The sequence below is a fragment of the Aethina tumida genome, chromosome 1 (genome assembly GCF_024364675.1).
Source record: "Aethina tumida isolate Nest 87 chromosome 1, icAetTumi1.1, whole genome shotgun sequence".
NCBI classification, from domain to species: domain Eukaryota; kingdom Metazoa; phylum Arthropoda; class Insecta; order Coleoptera; family Nitidulidae; genus Aethina; species Aethina tumida.
The window spans coordinates 77,628,848-77,646,622 of NC_065435.1; the positions used below are offsets into that span (position 1 = coordinate 77,628,848).

The window sequence follows — 17,775 nt, forward strand, 5'->3', positions numbered from 1 at the left end:
TAATTTTAAATCAGGGTTTGGTATTAACAGTTTCCTTTTCAACTGTAGGTTCTTAGATTCACTTTCCTTTAGACCTCATTATAAATTTTATAAATGTTTGTACAAAACTCCAAATTTTCTACTCCAATTAGAGAATTTTTTAATTAACCCTCCGCGTCTAGAAAACATTATTCCATTGTCCGTAGCAGCCTGGATTAAAATACAAACATCTGAGATTGATCCTTCTTTATTTGAGTCTGTCACGGACGTCAGTCACAGAATCACGTTCGGCCGACACACTTTTCACTTTTTAATTAACATCGTCCCGGACTGTTGAGTGGCATGTTTACATCTTACGGGTTGAAGCGCCTCATAAACATCCACTATTCACAACAAACACGACACTTTCACTCTATTTCTTTACAATGATCCCTTGTTGTAAAGTTTATACAAGTCAGATTTTATGAGGGGTTCGAAATCATTTTGTTTTATGACGGCACAGCAATTTGATTTATTGACTGTTATGATTGATTTATATAAGAAATGGAGTAATGAATGTTTTGGAATTTTCAATCCATTATTGCGATTGGACATAACATTTGTTTAACGGCAACGGTAACTGGCCTAATAATTTCCTCTGTCGGGGTCGATCAATCGCATGGTCCTAATATCTGCCTTAATTACAACCGGGCGCAAACATCTGTCTCCGAATATACATATAAATTTTTCCACCCCATTATCCACCCCGTAACATGCAAATTAAATTACTACTATTATTTTTTTATATTTATACCTAATGTACCTAATGAAGGTGTAGGGTTTCGAGTTGCACGATTAAGTCGAAACGTCTGGACAAATAATCCCCGAATAAGATTTTAAAAGGAGGGCGAAAAACGTTTGTTAAAGTTTTAAAGGAATTTGGATAGACTTAAAAGTTGCCGGGGCTGTACCTTTCACGATGTTTAGGGCGCAATTTACAAAGTCCATACAGAAGTCCGGACTCGCACAAATAGTTTTATTGTCACGGTAAATCGGTGTTTCGACAGAAAAAAAAGTAAACTTTATACAAACATAATAATAACTTCAACGGAGTTTTGTACAAAAAAAAAAATACTTTTTACTTAGTATTTGTTGTAATTTGTTCGTTTAACTGCGGGAACAACTAGTGATTTGATTTTAATTCATTACGTACTTATTTAATATTAATTTTTAAAAATATATTTCGTTTTTATGTTCTACTGATTCTGTACAAATATTCTTTTTAATCTGAAGAAATTGATTTTTTTTTTGTATGTTGATTGAAAAACGGAATTGTGAATATTTAATAATACATTTTTTTAATCTTACATATATTTGAAAATTAGTAATTATAATATAATTTGTCAATTAAATTTTAGTTTACTATTAATTGTTAATTTATAATCAATCAATTCAGTGGACAAATGAAATATTTAAATATATTTTATGGCGTTATTAAAACCAATTTAATTATAAATGAATGTAATGCATTTATAAAATTACAAATTCTGTTTCAATTAATTCCCTCAATTTATTTTTCACCTGACAAAATATATTCGAAAAATTCGGATATTTTCATTTTCCCTATGAAAAAACAAAACACGTAATTTTATAATAAACTTAATTACGAATTAAAACGTTGTGGTCGAGTTGTACGTAAAATTAAATGCAAACAAACAATTTTATGCTAATTAAAAATTAAAGTAATAATTATTATTGGATAACGATTAAATTCTGAACGTGCATAAAAAGTTTGATGAGGGATTTACTGGAAAACATGAACACCGTATTTTACAAAATAATATTCATTTTTAACGTTTATTTGGGATGATTTTAATAAGCGGCTATAAAACCCTTATGTTTGTAATAACAATTTTGCATTATGAGTTTATTTTGTCGAATGGAGTGGAAATTATTTGATGATGTTTACTTGAACTGAAATCAAAAATTAAAATCAATTTTTTGTTCGTTTTAGATTTGTGAATAAAAATCTTTTAATTATTTGAAACTATGACTTACTGACTTTTTCACATTAAAACTTATTTGATTCTTTTTTTAATCTTTAATCTAAACAATAAATTAACAAATTACATTAATTTTATTATGTATTTGAATTTTATAAAACGGAAATTTGAACACAAATTATGAAATTATTGGTTAATATTAACGCCTACAATCAGAAGATATCAAAATCTTGCTATATTGTGTAATGTTTTAATTTATTTTGTTGACATAATTCGCCACCCTTAATCAATATTTATTTCTTTTGACAAACAAAAAATGGATATTTTTGGCTCCAGTACAAAACCTTGAACCAGTTCGGACGCAACTCCCGAGTTTAAAATTCATGATCCCATTTAAAAACCGATTAATTCGAAACTTTCTGGCACTCAAACAACCACTTCGCAGTCGAAATAGTGCGTCGTATCTCACCCTTTTATGTCCCTACAACATCCTGTCCAATGTGCCGTTCCCATATTTTAAAAACAGTGCCGACATTATTTTTTAACAGTTCATTAAACGCCGAACGGCTTACACGATATATTTCAGCCCGCTGTCAACGATTTGAGCTATTAAAAACCTAATTTGTGCGTTTCGACATCTGGATATACAATGAGCATGTTTGACTGGTAAATGAATATTTTAAAATTGTGGCTAAAAAGTTCCCAGCCGGGCCGGCGTATCGGAAATATCAATATTTAAAACTGGGTCGGAGTAATTCGGGCGTAGGGCAAACGCAAATTTAATATTTTTATTACCGCGTTAAACCCGATTAATCCGCAACCAACTGAACTGCGAACTGCCATTGCCAGATTTTGACCAGTCGCGATTTTTAACCCCGACCCGAAATTGCCTCGGCGAACTCGGCCCCAATAATGAAACAGTTATTTTGCTAATTACTTGGTTGATTGATTTTAATTTCGATTTGTGTGTGTTCCTCTTTCGTCCAATTTTCAATTAAAGCCCACGAAATTATGTTCGCCGTGTGTCAAAAGTCCACGATTTTAATTAAAGATATTTCGTATCGGCCAATAGACGTTTCATTGTTTAATGGAAATTAAATCCATTGTTAAAGGCCATGACTACGCTACATATCTGATGTTGCACTTGAAACAACGCTCGCAAGTTTTACGAGTCGTGTAATCCGCGGCTCGTGCCAAATTGACAGATGTCCGATAAAGCTTAGACGGCGAAGGCGACAAGAACCGTCAGCTCTTTACCCCGATATTTATCTCGAGGGTTACCCTCATTCTCTGCACACAATTTACAAAACTGATACCCAATTTGTGGGGACAAAAATAATGCATTATTTTCCACATTAACTACAAATAATTAAGATTAAGATTGTTCATTAAATAGCACACCGTGTCACAGAATACATTATTATTTTTAAATAGTTTATAGTATAAACCTATACAATTCAGCAGTTTTATATATAAAGAGTTGTGAAACTTCTAGGCAAATTAAATCACATTTAAGAAAGTTTAAACTTCTTTAACAGTTTATATACAATAAAGATATTTGTGAAACTTCCTAAACAGTTGTGTATATGGTACAACTGAGAAAGTTGTGAACTACATAGCCAACTCTGTATACATTTAAACCTCATAAACAGTTATGTGTACGATATAGAGGTCTGAGAAACTTATAATAATTGTATATGCAATTAACATTTTAATAGTCTTAAGACTCCTTAACCAATTTTATATTCACTTAAGGTAACTGTGAAATTTCTTAAAAGTTTTATACACATTAGTCTATACAGACAATCATAAATATTTTTGTATATTATACAATTAAGACTGTTGTTAACTTTTGAAACATGTTAGAATAGTTTTTTTATTCACATGTTTAGCTTCACACACAGATAAAATTATATTAAGTAAGCCACGACCGTGATCTTTGTTTAGTGCTCTTCCATTATCATCTGGCCATAGAAACTATTACTCATCCAAAAACTTCTGTTTTGCCGCTAACAACAATTAGGCAGCGCCGGACCGCCTATTGTTTCTGTGTGATTTACGATCGGTTTTAATTCGGCCCAAATTAAAACGGAAGTCGATGTTCCGTAAAGTGTTCCCTATTAATTATACACGGGCCGTCCCGTGTCAAAAATTAGCGTTACACGCGTTCACCACGCGTGAGAGGTCGGGGTATGTGCGGGAGCGGAGACCATGTGGTGTTGCGTGAAGGGGTGCGAATGATTCTGAGCTCAGTAACAGCGAATGCATGCCTGTCTTCCACCCTTAAACTCGTGTTAATTTCGATGCTTTGTCGGCACGTGAATTAATAGGTCGGCTTGGTTTGGAACAAATGTTTTCTAATTGCGTTTGTAATCGATATAACACTAAAAGAAGGGCCATTAGTTTAATGTTAGCTAAATGTGGACTGACAAAAATCACCGCTAATTGTACATAATCTAAGTTGTATAAGTTTTTTGTTTTTTATCCATTTCTTTCAGTCAACATTGATATTTTTATTTTAATACTTAGACAGGCGTGTTTATGTTAGACATTTCCTAGATATCATGTAAACAATTACAAAAAATTCAAGACACTTTCCTGTCACGTATCAAACTGGTAAAGAACACTTATCGGCGTTTTCCCTGCAGGAAAACGTTTTGCAGACTCCCTACAACTTAATCTTTCTACATCAGTTGCACTATTGAGATATTTCCACGTTCCTGTTCTCGTCATTCATCCAAATCCAATTGTGACAACAATTCCATTGTCATGGAGGGTCGCTTGAAATACATCCATCAATACAAAGTAGCATTAACCACACCCCTGTGTTTACTTTTTACTATTCAATACAGCCAAAAAATGGTCTACTCCACACCAAAACGAATTGTGACTCACCCTAATGTAATATTAAACCGTCCCTTGTAGTATTAATAATTTGCGGGTCGGTTATTTACGAACGCACGAAGCATTTGTGGAAACCTCTTAAGGGCACATTAAAAAAATCGCTTTTGTCTCGCGTCACTCGAAACAGTTGGAGTGCTCCTCGAATTGTTCCTTTTGCGCCTATTTAAATCGAGTAAAGTGTTTGCTGGGCAATAAATCGTGCAGATGTGCCGCCCCGGGACGCTCTGAAAAAATTAAGTGAAATAGATAATTCATAAGTGCTTTTGTGTAATGAAAGGGGATGGAAAATAAAACTAGAGGTGTTTATTTTCGGAATTATGTACTATTATGTTTGGATTAGCGGCTGAAAAAGGGCCCGCAACATCTGTGTCGAAGTGAGAGATCAAGTGAATACGGCCGTAGGGTCACATTTTTTGTCGTATTGGATTTTTGCGGATTTATAACATAAGTTTATTGATAGTGAAATCTTTGTTATGGAAATTGGGCTGTTTTATTGCATGCACTCCGCAATAAACTAAAGTGAATTAAACGAAGCGTATATTAAAAATCCATCAACGCAAAGGGTTTTTTCACTTATTGTTCTCATCCCTTTTGGTCCGGTAATGAGAATTTAATTTCCGTAATTGCTGAGAAATTAGAACTTCATCAGAAAACCATAATTACACCAACGACCAAACGGTTTCTTTATGCGGCCATAATTCCAAGGAGTCGTCCAATATTTATGCCTGCAATATTTTAAAAAGGGCAATGAATTTTCCGATGGACGTTGCAGGAGTGAACCGCACCGGAAAAATTACTGCCCTCCGTCGGAGCTTTAAGATGTAGAAGAGTTTAATGTGTGCACAGCAGGAATTATGGGTTTCTTCGAAGTTACCTACCAATATTTTTACTTTAAAGTGCTGGGGAACGTTAAGTTTATTCAAAACAATTTGGATACTATAATGTATGAACGTGAAAGAAGCGTGCAATTTGCGCTTACTCAAAATAGACGTTATAAATAATTGTATGAAATTTTTACATCATGCATACAATTTATAAAATTCTTAACAATTGTTTTTAATTGTTTACTGTTAAGGAAGATTTGAACTGCCTAGAAGTTATTGAATTCAGAACAATTTAGGAAACTTAAGTTATGTGCTTACTTAAATACGTTACTTAAGTTTTACAGCTTTTTTAACTATATATCTACTGTTTATAAAGGTTTAAACTGACTTAGCTGTATAATACATAACGGTTGATATTCTTTTTATTTATAAATGGTTATCAAGTTTCTATTAATCAATATATTAATTTGCAAAATATGCTTAATATTTTTAGAAATAAAAAATGTAATTATCCACAAAAAGTTTATTAATTTTTCGAATATATGTATGTGGTAACGGTATAAGTAAAGAAGAAAACGAATTTTGCATATAGTACTTATTTCTGGATAAACGTAACCAATGAGTAAATTGGAAATAAATGAAAAGGGAGTTAATTAATTCGAGTTACACCACCATTTAAAGGGTAAGTTGCCTAGTATGTTATTATTATTTTATTACGTGTCTATCTGCTTTTATATGATCTAGATTTATATATTCGTAAAAATTGATGCTGGCACGAATATCATTATTTGAGTTCTGGGGTTAGTTTTTATTTTCAATGTATAACGTCGTTTCCATCAAATACTTATTGTGAATTATGTTCTAATATGCTATGAAATACGTTCTAATATTCATCATTTTACATTAGTGTTTATTTTTATAATATTGTAATATTTAGGTTAATATTCTATTTAACTCTTTCAGTACGACTTTGGGCCAGTGAAGATATTTCTATATAATTGATCTAACTGTGCTGTAAATAGTTAAAGGAACATGTTTACATAATTTCCGATTTTTAAAAAATATGGTTTTTGAAAAAATGCTTTGGGACACATGTGTCCCTGCAGTAGTTTAATTATGGGATAAATATATCTCAACAGTAAATAATCAGACCTCAAATTTAGGTATTCAAGAGTAGAAATTATTTATTTTTATTAAAACTGTTACATTATGTATGGTGCGGTGTAAAACAATCGATACGTAACTACTACTTGACAATTTTGTCAAATGATTTTAGTCCTTATTTCAATTTTCCTGGACTGACATATTATGCATCATTTCGGACGTCTTTTTCAACTGGAAGATGATCTCCAACATTTGCAAAAACTTTGACATTCTTTGAAACCCTGCCCTATCTTTTCGACCGTATTTATATATTTACATATTTAACATATATTTATTGTAGAAAATTATAGATTCAGGGCTTTCAATATTTTTAGTAGTACCATCTTTTATTTTTCGAACTGTATCAATAGTAGCATTGTAACAATTGCTCATAAGTAAGACATCTATTGTATCTTTCCATTTGATTGCTAATATCCCTTTATACACGTGTTGTGAAGTACTGACCACAGCCTACTGTTTTGTCCCATCCCAGCGCTTTAAAAGCGAATACTTTTCGCAGTAACATTCTCTGGTTATGGAGTTATATATCTCCGCAGTATTGAAAGGGTTACGTATATCTAAGCCCATCATTCAGAGAGTAAATCATTTTCAAGGACTGGTATACTTTAACTTTAACAAATTTTCTTTTATTTGTCATCGTTCAGGTTAGAGCTGAGGTATTCTCTTCAAGATTCATTGTAATTTCACAATTTGGAAAGTTTATAATTGTCTAAATTACGTTACGTACATTACATAGACGTCTTCCCTAATAGATTAATACAGTCGTACTTAATATATAATTAAGGGAAACAATTTGTTTCCTTTTTTGCCCCTTTATGTGACGACTGAAAAACAGTTTATGCAAGGAATAAGTTTTCAAAATTCTCCTCATAAAATATGGGTTTTATTGAGACTTGTAGTAAAAAGTTGTGGTGTGGCTGCCGCATAGTAAAAACGAACAGCAACAATAAGTTCCGAATGTCAAAATTAATACTCCAATCATGTCTGGAGCGCTTTGTTCGGGGTCCTTGGAGAACGCCGGCACTCGCACCAAATGAATAAATAATGGCGTTTTTGTTTCGACGGGGGCTGCGGGGGTTGTAATATTTCCATGGCATCGTAACCTGTCGTGGCTGAATTCAATTACGTTTTTCGGGGGAAACCCTCGAAAGGAAAAAACACGCAAATCACAATGACTGGTTTTTAAATGTTGCCTAAACTGATATACGAGCGGGTTTATTGCCCGGTTTCATTTACCGAACGCCCGTTTTTATCGCTGTTTAAGAATACAGGCGATTCGGAACTAACTCTTTAAGCGCTGCAATATTATTAAGTTGTCGTCGTAAATTAATGGTAATCGGGTCGGATTAAAATTTATATTTCGTTGGTTGTTGATTTATCGGTCTGTTTTTGGAGGGTGCATTAAAAGAGTTCCCGTTTCCGGATATTATATTGTAGTTAAATTATCGTCTATAAAATAAACGTGTTTAATTCACAGGAATATTTATGTATATCAATTATTCAACGTTTTAAATGTTTGAATGGCGTTACATGCATTCGTTAAAAGTTGTGAACGTCCAGAACTTTTTACCAGTTCCGACAACTTTTAATCGCTTTAATCAATGAACCCGGATTAATATGTCAATCCAAACCAAAACAAACCAGGCAGACATGCCGCCTTCTTCATTTGAATAATCTGTGCGGATCTGTTTTTCTCTCGTTTATATTCGTGTTTGTAGCTTCAATTAAATATGTTTTTCTTTGGAGAATTCCACATTTTGTTTTATAAACGAGCTGGGCTGCGTAGGTAGTTATTTTAAATGAAAAACATGTCTTCGTGCATAGAATTTGTGTAACATTATCTAGGCATTAGCGGCGAAAACTGCACTTGGCTGTCTAGTTAGTGAAAAGCGTCAGGAGAAATTCGGCTCTAACAATAATTTAATGTAACGAATATTTCACACAATAAAAACATCACGCCGTGTTAGTTTTAAACCGTATCGCGAGTGTGATGTTATTTGTGTGATGCGATTCGCGCTTTTTCAAAATAAAACCGCCGTTATGGGGATGTTTACAAGTGTATTTATTATTATATTCCGTTTTGTCGGTTCGTGTGCATGAATTTTCGTATTGTTACAAGAAAATAAGGGAGAAGACAATTCAACAATGTAGATTATAAATTCTGTTTTTCTTCTCCTTTCATTAGGTATTATTCCACAAAAAGATTTCGAAAAGGATCAGAATAAAAAGGGAAGAATAACTAATTAATTTTAATAAATGATGGTAAAGAAAAGTTTTTAGTAATAAATAAATAATGATGTGTGAAGTTAATATTGACACACTAATCTAGATTCATTGGTGAGGTGATTAAAAGTTCCGAATACGGTTGCGAAGTTCTACAAAACTTTTAATGAATTCATCGATACTGTGAATTAATTAGAGAGTTGACCTTCTACCTTTATCAGTCCGCTTTAATATTTATTAAACGTTTTTACAAACAACCGCGAGTTTTCGTACTAATTAAAGTTTGTAAAGTAGTAAACTGGTGTGAAAATATTGACATATTTTACCATAAAAGTGTTTAATACTTTGATGACGAAGAAACGTAGCCCTCCATTAAGTTTTAATCCATTGAAAGTTGGAAATTAAGCGGACCGCCGACATATTGCTTCATAATGAAAGCAAATATTTGCCCCACATGCAACGAATACGCGAATACGCGGTAGGAAGTGTACACTGGCAACTATAAAAGGGATTAGGCACCCTCGCATTTAAACCCAACAATTGTCCGACATTCATGGACTTGTCACACAGACCGAACATAATATTACTACCCCTCGAATATGTGTATGTTTTATCGTTGTCACGTGAATGGATTTTCACACATCGGTTGCTTGCCCCGTTTTCTAACCGAAGCTGCATACAACGTGTTCATTTAATTGGGTTTGTTTCAAGGGAAACTCCATATGTATCGACTCCTCATTGTGCTTTTGTTCTATCACAAATTAATTGCAAATACCTGCGTTGTACACATCTGTGTAAATTCGTAACAGAATTTTTGGCCGAAAAGTAATCGTAGCAAATTTGCAAACTTGTTTAATTACCGAATAATCTGGCCCTCGTCCTGAAACATTTTTTTTTTCTTATTTTAATTGGACCACGAAAAATTAATCCGACACTGAAACTAATTCGGTTATTAAATCGAACTCGGGGCACGTCTTGGGGCTCGTTAAAAAATATAAATTTATAAATGCGAACGAAACATATTTAATTATGTTATCTCCGATATAATGCGGTACATCCCGTCTAACGGTCTGAAAGCGGCCCATCGTAAATTGACTTAATTAAGAAAAGGTCCGGGATCAGCGCTTACCGAGGCGTACAGACGCCCCCACCAAAAGATTTCCAACAATTAACAGTAATTAAAAGAGTCATGCGACTCCGTCAGTTTCGCCAAAATTTAATCTTTTAATTGGACCGAGTCTTATTAAAAATATTTTGTTGATTTCATTATGGCCTCCTTTAATGAGCAACTGAAGAACTTGTTGATGACCCTTTCTTCGCCTCATTATTACATTTTCCTCCGGGATTTTATTTTAATATTTTGTTACACGGACACGCTAATGTTGATTTTTGATCCAGTAATTCAGCCCCCATTTTTAATTTATTACGGTTCATTCAATAACTCAAATGTTTTCGTGCGGACCCGACAAAATATTTTGATTAATGAAGAGCGCACTCGTAAGCACCGTAAAGTCAATACCACCGTATGGCTAATGTAACTTTATTGACACTGTCAGTTAAAGTCCATCAATTCGAAAAAACCGACACAACAAAACAATTCGTGTTTCCGATCGATTTTTTCATTCGTCAACCCTTTGCCGGTTTTGAATATTTCTCGAGGTAGAATTTTCCTTTTCGATATACATAAATCACAGGGTTTTTCCCTCCACGGTACACAAAACTTTATGGAGTATCATCTGCAAGACTCGTTTTTTGCTACCGAGGAGTAAACTTAAGAAGCCGCTCGCAACGAAACGACGACCATAAATAAAAATAATCGGTCTGCAAATTTAAACGTCCAAAAGTTCTATTGATTTATTTATTAATATATAAAGGTACTTCTTAAAATTATACAAGTTTAATGGGGTTATAAATTATTATTAATTTAATGAAATATAATAAAATTATTTTTCTCTGCTGTAATTAATTTCATCAATCTAGTTATTAATAAATAACGAAGTTAATTTTAATGAACATTGTGTTCGACGATTGTACGTGAAATAATTAAAATATTTAGCTCAAAAGTTCAGATACAGATTAATTGATTTGTTTAATGAATTATTACTAAATTAATTATATATTTTATTAATATCAAGGAAATTATTAAGTTTGATAATAATATTTGTTTTGCTATGTTCAATTCAATTATTCCAATTATTAATAATTAACGATGTTAATTTTAATGAAATACACATACATACATTATTTTCGTTGTGTGTACCATACATATTTTAATCAGTTATTGTAAATAAATTTCACATTTAAATTAAAAGTTAATTCCGGAGATTAATTCTTATTATATTTTGTATATAGTAAATACGGCAATTTTAATTATAGTATATCACTTTGTATAGTAAATTTTCATTTATGTTCGAATAACAATTAAATCTGATTTTATTTTGGCTCTCATTTTAGTGATTCAAATGAGATTTTGATTAAACCAGTACAATAAACTTTATATGAATACACTGACGTGATCATAAAGGATTTGTGTAATATTGTAACATCCAATTAAAATATTTGTAATTAAATTTTATGAATATTATTACGAGATGGAATTAATATTTGCTAATATTGTAATATTGAAAATGTGGAATTCAATCAGGCTATTTTTAGGAATCGAACTGAGAGACTGTATTATTAAGTTATCGCCAATTAGTCCCTTTTAATTATCACATCGGAATGGAAGAAGAAGCAAAATTGCTAATTGGAACCTTCCTTAAATTAAAGCAAAGTAAATTAAATTACTTTTTCCTTGTGAAAATACTATCCACAGGGAAAATTTCTTGCGCACGCATACACACAAGACTGATAAGCAATTAAACTTGCATAAGGGCATAGACCCTTCCTCATTAAATTATTCACCCCCATACGATTACAAACCATAATTTAAAGGCGAATTTGTTAATAAGTAGGTTCAATTTTAATTACCGCCATTATTCCCGTTTCCCTCGTGTATCATTCTTAACTTTCAGTGTGAAATTACACCCCGATTTCGCACCCTCCATGTCACAAATTGAATGTTTTCCGATCAATCCGTTTATTTGTTGTTCTCACGATGCGGTTTTCCCACCGTTCAGTTTTATATTAATTTATGTGCAGCATCTTGACAACCTGTCCAATAAATAAATATAACTTGATGCCCGCATGTATTATATTTTAGTAAATTTAAAATTATGGTCTACCTACATTTAAGCCCGTATATTTTCGGTTGTAAAACTGGCGTGTTAATCAGTTTAAACTGTTAATTTTTAAGCTAAGGGAAAGAAAAGCGAATAAATTCGTTTCGCAGACTCATTGCCTTGATTAAACGAAATGAAGTTGATGAGGTATGAGAAACGATGACGCTGTGCACAGTACATTGACTTTTCCGGTTAGCGTTGTTTATTTTTAATATTTTGCTCCGGTTGAATTTTATTTTGATCCTTGCCCAAATTGAAAACTAAGGGAATATGTTTTATTAATAGAAAAGTGGGGGCAATAATTTATCACTGGATAAAAGTTAATAAAGTGGAAAAATTGAGGCGTAACGTCACGTTGTATTTTATCGAATATCAGCAGAAAATATAATTAATTTTCAGTTTATTGTGAAACGTAAATCATCAAGGGACAATTTTTAATTAAAAAAATGGGGCCAACGGGTTTTGAACTTTGAGGTATGTTTCCAAATAAATCAGTCGATTATTGAATGTAAAATTAATTTTTTTGTTTTGTTAAATGGTTCATAAGTCATAAGAACAATAAAATAATGTGTATAATGTGGATATGTAATGTATGGTTTTTGACACTACTGAAGTTTGTCAATATTATCTATTTCAGAAAAAATAAAGCTTTATATTTAAATGATGAATGATTTAAATGTATAAATTTAAAATATTTATTAAAAAACTAATAAAATCAGTACGTATTGGAATTCGAATGCGAATATCTTCTAAATAGTTTCCCACAAAAACATAGATTGGACATTTTATATTATTTTCTTATCTATGAGACATAGAATTTATAATAGAAGTAAATAAAAATTGGTATTAAATTCTTCAAACTTTGCTCTTCAATATCTTCTAAACGCCAAGAGTTATGAAAACATTGTAAGATACCTTTTTTGTTGAGCGTTCAATTTTCTACAAAAAATATACATAGAAATTTTCTGTACTGATCTGATCTGATCAAGTAATGGCAATATATGGATTTTGCCATATGGGACTGAAGAAAAAATGGAAAACGGAGATGAGGAGAACCTTCCTTTTAAAATTAATAGGTAATCTTTGGAGATATTTTTTTTTTAAAATATCTAGGAACCAATTTTTCAGTGTCGGTGAGTTAAAAAAATTGTCGATATTTTTGGCTCACCCTAATGTATGTGCAGAGTATTTCATAACTTCTAAACAATAAGTCGATTTTTTATAAAAAATTCTAATAAAATAAAAGACCAACAGAAAACAAGATAAAAAATGTTAAAGTTTATAAGAAACCTTACTCTACAACTTTTTTATGCAGTGTTTACTTCTTAATGTCTTCAATTATTGTAACCCAAACAATTTTTATTTAGTTTTTTGTTGTTTCGACCGAAGTACACCGTACGGAAGTACAAAATATCGAAATATCGGTGAATTGCGTGAACAGATCACAACGGCTGTCTATAATTTGCGTCTCCGAGAACAGCAGCAAGAAGTAACGTTGGATAAGACAGACCCAAGTTTGCTTGCAGGTCAATGAACAGCTTTTGTGAAGTACAGAGTTGTTACAAACTTTAACAATTTTTATCTCGTTTTCTGTTGGACTTTTATTAGAAGTGTATATCTGGTTAAAAAATTTCGGTTATGAAACACCCTGTATGTAGATTCATTTAGCTGCTGTAATAAATTATATACAATTATTAGAAGTTTCTGGTACTATTCAAAATTGATTGAATCAGATAGATTTACATTATACAGTATAACAAATAATACAGAATTAAAAAAGTCTACTTCGCCATTTTATTTTTTGTGGTATTATTAGAGGAGAAACAAATAATTTGAAAAATGTTTAGTTTCTATTTTTAAACTCCTGTTAAGTATGTTATTATAATTGGAGTACTGCGTACTACCATTATCAATTTTGTAGTAAATACTATTAAACTAATGGCAAAGATAAAATTTGATTAAGATAATCTACTAAATTATCTGAACGTATTAAACTTGATCCAGGGTTAACTACGTTATAGGATAAATTCCTAAAGAACATAACTAAAACACAATCAGCTAGGAGCCATCGATAATTAGAAACACAGTACACACGATCTAATTCTAATGTATAATAACTGGAGTTACGTGTTAATTGTGGATCGTATCCGAAAACAATTACCCTTAGCCTTTAAGCATGCCCGGGCTAATAATACTTTGCTTATTAGCCGTTGATATTGGGAGCACGTTGTCCCCAGAGGTCGGCATCCACTTAATATCTCATCTCAATTTCAAATTACAACCTAATATTAAAGTTATTATGGCGAAATGTAACTTCCAGCCTTTGGTCCAATAATCAACCGAAACAGTTGCGAACTTAATTCGCCGTAATCCCGTATTTTAATCGGATCGCCGTTTTAGATTAATGATTCTTTGATGCGACGAACGGGCGAATGTTTATTACACTTAAATGTAATTTAAGACCTAACGGATTCACTTTTGAGAATTAGGGTAATAACTAGATCAGCGCGTGATGTATTTTGGCAAAACAAAGATATATATTGCACCATACACTGCATCAAACTGTGTCAAAACAAACGAACTCATTTTGAGTTGAAGCTAGATTTGCAACAGTGGTGGTTGTTGTTGGGGGGCATATATTCAATTACCCCCAGCGTCTGAATTGACTCCAATCAGGCTTGACGTGCATTTTTCCGAGATTACAAGAGTGCTGCTCCCCTAGTCCTATTTGTAAATTGAATCCGCACAAACAATGACCGGGTTCTGTTTAGCATATAAATTACACCTGCGATTGCCTCCGAACCTTAAACACAACAGCACTGAATTTGTTAACGGTCAGTTTGTCAGTCATGGCCGCAAAATCATTTAAGGCTTTTTTCCCCCCTAACTTGATTGTATTAATTAAGAGGACGGTCGAAAAATCCGCGGGCCATTCATTGCACGTACGTTTCCGTAAATGAACGTTTTAAAATTTTATTGGCGTTCCTGCACGTAAATCTCTTTCATTCACTTTCAATTTGTCCGGATTATGGAGTTCGCAGATTCGCGGCGGGAATGTGTGTTTTAATTTCAAGGTGATTTGTATTCCTGATTTCATTTTACGCGAGGGTTAATCGAGTTACACGCATATGGGAAACGTTTTGATTTGGGTTGATCTTTTTGTCATGTACAGTGTGACATACCACAACTATAGAGGAACAAAAAATAATAGAAAAAGCTCTCATACACTAATGTCCAATCGCTTTTTGTTTTTAAGTTACAGATTTTTCAAGTTTTTTCAATGGGCTTTTATTAAATATTTAATTAAACAATATTAAAAAGGTAGGCTATGATTTCTTCTGTCTAAAGATCAATTATGGTACAGAATTGTGGAGTCTGTTGGAAAATTCGTAATAATCCGAACATATTTCAAAAATAGTGTCAATCATTAACGCGAAAAATTAAGAACAATGTCTTAGTAATCTTGTGATCTTTCAACATCTACTGTAGTGATCGAACATTAGAATATATGAACTTCTTTATTATTTTTTGGTCCCCTACAGGGTGGTGTGATGCATTGTAGTTTGTTCTATGTCATCCTGTACATATAATTTTTAAAAAGGAGGTGTAATTTCACAGTACAGGAATTTCGGGTTTCTCTATATGCTATATGTATGCTCCAAAAATTATAAAGGTATATTTTTTAAATTGTAAGTAATTCTGTGTAAAGGCAGTTATTTCAACGAGTTCATATAGTTGAATCTATCAAAGTTTTCACAATACAGGAATAAAGCTTAACATAAAAAACTTAAAAACTTAAAAATTAAAAAAAAATCTGTAAGTAACTTTATCTGTAAGTAATTCACTCCCTGAAATGAAATTGGTGAGTTTAGGAATAATATAGGAATAGCCTGGCTTCTTATAATAATTTCATTCTAAAGCTTCACACAGATTTGCGTTTGTATTTAGCTGTCACAATTTGACCAAACCGAATGCCGAATAGAATGCGTTTGTATTGTTCACGATAATTTAGTAGTATAAATCGAGAGCAAGTCAATCCTGTGATCGAGTAGTGAAAACAAATATAATTTTAACAGTGCATTTATGGCTAAAATAAGATTTTTAACAAATATATGTTAAAAAATACCCTCTTACGGATATAGACGCCAATGCTAATCGAGTAATTCTAGCACGTTGATAATGATTCTGGCAATTAAATAATGTTTTTAATGTTTTTTTTAATTAAATAAATTCAATTAGAAATAATAATAAAAAAATTTAAAGTAAGTTATTTTAGTAAATTCTCAAGCACATTTCCATTTTCTCCAAATATTTAAAGAAACGAATTCTTGACCTAAAAAAAGCAATAATTCTATTTTCTTTTTTCCCTCTTGAGACTTACATTTATCTTCCGTGCAATGTCTTCCCATGCATCCTGTTTTTTATTAATGTTGTGGACGCGTAGATTACGACAGTTCTTTATATTTTTCATATATTATTGTATATAATCATTCCCTTTTAACGCAGAGTTTAATACACTTGCATCTTCAAGTATTCAAGTATTCAAGTCTGTACGAGGCTTAACAACTATTTATTTAGTAATTAGTTTTTCATCTCTACAAACACAAAACAAGATATATGTATACTAATTTCTGCTGAAAATGTCCCTTTATAACTCATGTATATTAACTATTCTATACCACATGACGAGTCATTAAAAATAAAAAATGTTTATTTCCGAAATGTTTGCTTTTGGGACGTAACTAGCCCATAAAGAGCTCCCATAACGTTGATATGCTGTTTGACGCAGAAGGAGTACAATTTTACTCACTTCTATTAGAGTCTAATGTAATTTGATATTTATTTGTATTGGACACGTTCATGCTTGTTTAACCTTTAGAAAATCTGTTGAGAAAAGATGCAACCGGTGGTTGAATAGTAAATCAGTTTTTTCTTCACCAATATTTGCCGAAGTAAAACAAAACATTCAAACAAGTATTATTGAGAGAGCAAATATCGCTGCCTTAATTAAACTTTGGATAATTTAAGCTCGGCAATCAAACGGAATCGTTGCCCGTCAGTTTGCAGAGGTGGAATCGATTGGACACAAGGAGAAACTGGACGGTTGAGTGATTCAGGAAAACCGAGATGCACTGTGAAAAAATATCAATCACTTAAGTGTCTATTCGGGAACTTACTTAGATACATTAAAGGACGTCTCGGTTGTTTGGAAATTGAAACGTTGGGGCTCAGACAACCAGAGGAATTAATCATGTTGTATTCGCAAAGGTCAAAATTGTAATAGGTAGTGGTTAAAAGTGTCTTATCGATTACACGTGTTAGGCCTGTTTATTTGTTTAAATACATGTACATTATCAATGACCTCTTTAAATAAACTTGATTATGTCAGGCATAAATCATTAAAAGAATGTGCCTGCCTTATCTATAAATCAATATTTGTAATCCGCCATAACAGGATCGTTAAAAAATAAAACCGTA

At 32.2% G+C, this 17,775-nt stretch overlaps 1 protein-coding gene across 1 annotated transcript in view; it reads left to right on the top strand.

Annotated features, from left to right (window-relative positions):
- LOC109608649 (protein amalgam) overlaps positions 1–17,775 on the top strand; it is a 53,050-nt gene that overhangs the window by 1,127 nt on the left and 34,148 nt on the right. The gene's annotated exons all lie outside the window — the stretch shown is intronic.